This window comes from Aptenodytes patagonicus, chromosome 1 (assembly GCF_965638725.1).
Source record: "Aptenodytes patagonicus chromosome 1, bAptPat1.pri.cur, whole genome shotgun sequence".
Taxonomy (NCBI): domain Eukaryota; kingdom Metazoa; phylum Chordata; class Aves; order Sphenisciformes; family Spheniscidae; genus Aptenodytes; species Aptenodytes patagonicus.
Genome location: NC_134949.1, coordinates 15,058,087 through 15,063,349, shown reverse-complemented (window position 1 = coordinate 15,063,349; position 5,263 = coordinate 15,058,087). Strand labels below are relative to the sequence as shown.

Below are 5,263 nucleotides of genomic sequence, written 5' to 3'. Positions count from 1 at the left end.
ACTCTTCTCCGTATTTTTAGCAACTGATCTATGAGATCATTTTGCTATTTTCAGTTGTTTGTGACTTGCGACTTTTCTGCTGGGAACATGCTGAGTGGGAAGGAGCACATACCCTGAGCTTCCAGTGAGGGGCTGAGCAGACCCTACGTACCCAGTAAATGATACTCATTTTCTGAGCAATTTACCTCCTCAGAGCATCAGCAATCCAGGGCATCAACAACAGTTTTGGAAATGCCCTCCAGGTTGTTCCTCCAAAATGCAGGAGAATAAGCATGTACCCAGGAAAAGTCCAGACAGTCTTCCTTAAACTGACCTGACCGCTTCCTTACGCAGGCAGAGTCTGTCTGTAAGCTTGGATGTCATCTCCTGTGCCCCATTCGCAAGCAAACACAGTCTTGCTTAAAGCAAGAAATATAATGCCCACACACGCCTTTTGGTGACTCCATGGTTTCAGTGTGAAGGGTCTCACAGTGGATCATTGCTGCATATCCTACACCATTCCCAGCATTAACACATTGCTTGTTGCAAACACCTACATCTGGCAGCTGGGCACCATTAGCAGACACTGCCCTCTGAAAGGGGCAGCTTGGTTATCTCCCTCTTGCCTGCTTGTCTCCTGCTTGCCCTGCTGCATTACACACAAGGTGTCTTACATCATCTCTTATCTTAAAGTACAGAGACCCTGACCCCTCATAATTGAATAAAGAAGCAATAATTAATTGAATGAGCTATAAGACACAGCTATAACTTCACATCAAGCCTGCAGAATTACCTGCAGGATTCCCCTAATGCCGCCTGTGCTGTGCTAAAACTGCGTCTTCCTTCGTCTACGCCAGAATTTAACATTCATTAAACAGAGACAACCTCCTGCAACCAGGGCAATGCTCAGAAGAGATGAATTACTTGGGCTGTCTGTAAGTGGCGTGGCCCCAGCAGAGCATGGGCTGGGATGCAGGGCTGCCAGGTGGGCGAGCGCTGCTGACCTTTAGGACCTTGTCAGAACAGCAAGGTTTCCAGCCAGGACAAAATTCTGGCTCTGGAAAACTGAGGGTAAATCTGGGGGCAGGAGAGCTTGATTTCATCTGAGCAGATCCCCAAGTTCAAGGTAAGCTTTGGGATTTAATGGTAATGGCTTTAAACTGAAAGGGGGTAGATTTAGATTAGATATAAGGAAGAAATTCTTCACTATGAGGGTGGTGAGGCACTGCAACAGGTTGCCCAGAGAAGCTGTGGATGCCCCATCCCTGGAAGTGTTGAAGGCCAGGTTGGATGGAGCTTTGAGCAACCTGGTCTAGTGAAAGATGTCCCTCCCCATAGCAGGGGATTGGAACTAGATGATCTTTTAGGTCCCTTCCAGCCCAAACCATTCTATGATTCTATGATTCTATGGTTCTGTGGTTCTATGGTTCTATGGTTCTATGATTTTTGCACGTTGGGAGCCTTGGCAGGGCTCTGCCGACCGAAGCACAACCACCGACCCAGTGACCCTGTGTGGAGCCGCAGGACACTGGACCTCCTCGCAGCCTGGTGGCCGACAACGACCTCTGCAAGCCAGCAAGCGTGAGATGTTTCAGCCTTGGGACTTCAGTGTTTCCACAGCTTCAGGTTCACCAGCTCAACCACAGAAGTTTTATGCTACTTAATTACTTTTTCTATGGTGCTTCAAATGTATAAAGTGCTTACAGAAGTACAAAATGGCACTTCTACTACCAAAAGGGGAATGTTTATCTATTTTTATTTCCTTTTGAGTTAGAGGAGGAGAGTGGAAGAAAATATGAGCTTGCTTTCTCCAAGAAAACAAACTGACCTTTGAGTGTTATGAAAGCCTTTATACAATAATTTGGGCAAAGAGAACTGGAATTTCTCCTGTGAAGCATATTTTTCCTTAAAAAATGCCAGTTTGCTAAAACCAGAACAGTTTGCAGAAAGGCTTGGTTTCAGTGAATCTGTCCATTTGATAGCTGGTTAGAAAAGTTTTAGAACTGCTGAAATGCTGAGTTTGTCAGCATAACTCTTCAAATATGAAGTTTATCTACAGTTGGGAGTTAAAAAAAATAGAATTTAAAAAAATTGAAAAAATTAATAATAAAACATAATTAGAATTGAAATAAAAAGTAAGTATTTTTGCATTATTTAAAACCAAAATGTTTAAACTGACATAATCTAAAACACATTGTAATCATCAGTTCACAACAGCTTTGAAATTTGGATTTCTGGGGAGTGGAAAGTTCACCCCCTCCCAGGAGGAGACTGATAAGCAGCCCTGGCAGGAAAGCTGCATGGCAGGTGAGGACCGGGAGGGTGAGACTTCATACCTGTGCTCTAGAATAAACTGCCGACCTTGTGCAATGGCATCGCTTTCTTTACAGGTATCTCTTCCGAAATGGGCTCGAATTACTCCCTGACTGGCAGCTATGACCATGGTCAGGCAAAGCATGAACTCTGCATTTGGACAGGCTAGCATGCAGCCATTACCTCATCTGAAGAGCTGCACACAAAATAAATATGTCTAGTACACTGATGCAAAAATAATGTCAGCTAGAAATCAGGAAGCCCCTTCTGCCTCATGACTATTTTCTCCCAGCAGCTTGGAGCTGGGACACAGCCATCGCATGGTTTGCCTGAACCTGCATGCGGCGCAGGGAGGCCTGGGGCAATGTTGAGTTGCCCTTGTTTGTACTTGTTTTACTGATCTGCCCCTATTTGATGGGTTTGTTTTCCGTTTTCAGAATAGCGCAGGTTCAAAGCAACAGGTGAACCATTTCTGGCTCTCCCCCTCTTCACCAAAGGTAGTGCAAGATGTCTAATGAAAAAAAGAGCAAACATTAAGCTAAAGGCATATGGTCTTGCTAACCAACACTAACTAGCCTTAGAAGACTTATTACTGTTTTTCTGCTTTTTACCCCAAAAGAAAGTATTCTGAGCTGGAACTACTGTGAGGCATGTTTAGAGCAAGATAAAGCTCCAGCCAAGATTCTGCCCTCTGTTAAAGGTATTTTTGTCCAGGAAATACATTGGGAATAATTGGTGGGTGAGGGAAACCAAAGGAAATAATTAAAAATAGGTGAGGAAACTGTCTTTTTCCCTTTTTTTTTTCCTCCCTACTTTCTGCACCAGAGAAAGCACACAAAACCAATTACATTCATTCTAATTTTGGAAAAAGTGGGATGTTTAAGGCCAAAACAAAAAAGGAAGAATTCATCCTGGAATAACACTCTCCAGAGCCTGCACTGGCAAGGTACTAATGTGATTCCCGGCTGGGTGAAATGATGTTGCCTTTGGCCTTAAGCCCCATGGCACACCAAAGGCATGAAACTATGGCTCATCTCAAATATCTTTTATTGCGGCTTAGGGCCAAAAAGGCAACAATAATGACTTATATTTGCACAGCACATTTCATAATCCACCAGGGTTGCAACCAAGCGGGTTGTGTGCAGCTGTGCCCTTCTCATTCAAATTCCTAAGTACCAAATTAACATGCTGGATTGTGTTTGTTAGAGAAGACACTAAGTGGCCTGTCTTTCCTCCTCGTTTCTTGACAATGCATCCTGCTGCAAGTCCTCCTGAGAGCTGCTGCTGTTGATTTCTATCCTCCTAGGGCTGAAACAACATTTTAATACCAGGCAGTGTATACCCAGTGCAAACCTGCCCTTGCTCAGGTCCCCAGCTGGAGGAAGAGATGTATCTGTTTGAAACCCAGAAAGACAAAACCATTCCTTCTCTCAGTTGATCATCTCTGAACTGCTCTCCCTGGCAGCTGGGCATGAGGCTACTTTATCCGGAATTAATGTCTGCTCTTCAAAAAATCACCCATCGCTTATTTTTTTGCCTCCTTGCTGCTTAGCCTAACATTTTCCTGAATAGCCAGGAATAAAGGGGCATCGCGGGGTTTTTTAAGTTCATAGAGCTATGTGTGATTAACAATAGCCAAGAATCAGCATTATGTTTAAGTGTTTATGTTATGTTTAAGCATTATGCTTAAACATGTCTAATAAATATAATGGAGAGAGAGAGAAATCTGAAGGCTTTTCTACATCTGAAACAGATAATTCAAGGGTCATAAAAAATTCACCGCCATAAAAAATGTGAGTCTCTGGAGCTTTTGGAGTAAATCCAGTCCAAACCCAAAGAGTGTCAACCAGGGATGCCTTTAATAAACATTTAATTAATCAATCATTGGATCATGCGGTTCCTAATTCTCTTCTAGTAGGCATTTTACCTGGTAATTAGTTTATCTATGCACTGAGCTCACACCAAAGCCCAGTGTCCTCCTCCTGATGGACAATACCGCTGGTGGATGCTCATCAACTGTCTCCATAGCCTCTGGTACAGCCGCGCTAGCTCGGCGCCCAGAGCTTAGCTCAGAGAGTCACCCAAAATCACAGTGCCCAAACAGCTAGATCAGGCAAGTGCCTGTACCTGCACCCAGGGCTTGAGGGGTGGGGGGAATCCAGCGTCCCCCACAGCGGGCAAGAGGGACGTGTCCTCCCACCGAGACCTGGGGTGATGCAGCAGCTTCTCCCATCACCTGGGATTTCATTGGTGATGGGGAGTCTCTGTCTCCCAGCTCCTGCTGGCACTGTCCTTGGGAGTTGCAGGGGGAGGATTCGGCTGGGCTGTTGGAGGCTTATCCTCACCCTCCAGGAGCCACAAAGCTCCCAAGGCAGCCAGTGGGGTGGTGGGAGGGGTGAAACTCGGACCCTGGGCACCCCAGCTTGGGCCTGGGTGTCCCCCAGCCACCTACAGCACGCTGGCAGGCGCCCAGAGGAGCAGAGCAGCCCGAATGATGTAATTTTGCAGCCCAAAATAATGCCATTGAAGCCAAGTCAATGTCAGCTTGTGTTCTATGTATCTATGGGTTGTCCTGCCCACCTCTGGTGTGGAAGAAATAATAACAGTTGTAGATTAGGCTGGTGTGGTCCCTTCAGGCTTGGGCTTCACTGTGCTAGGCGGGAAGCCTAGCCCAGCTCCTGCCCAGCGGCCACCACAGCACCCAGCCTGGGAGATGAGCCTGACCTCAGCTCTGCAGAGCATTGCCTGCCACCTGGGATGTCTAGTGCAGTCCTACATCCAGCCCATGCTATAGCCCCAGTTCAAATAGCAATAGTATGAAATTGTATTTTATTTAACTTGGTTTTGCTTTCTATAAAAACATGGTAAGAAAGTTTATTTCAGCAACTGAACTGGAGGAATCTATTAAATAACTATCCCCGTCCAGCTTTCTGAACTTCTCTATTGTTAGATGGAACTGGTTTCTTTTGAG

The 5,263-nt window shown here is 45.5% G+C and overlaps 1 long non-coding RNA gene across 1 annotated transcript; it reads left to right on the top strand.

Moving 5' to 3' along the window:
• The first annotated feature begins 1,025 nt into the window (after positions 1–1,025).
• LOC143155659 (uncharacterized) lies at positions 1,026–2,568 on the top strand. Its single transcript, XR_012994446.1, has 3 exons — positions 1,026–1,105; positions 2,187–2,286; positions 2,370–2,568. It is a non-coding gene; the product is annotated as an uncharacterized LOC143155659 (long non-coding RNA).
• Positions 2,569–5,263: the final 2,695 nt, after the last annotated feature.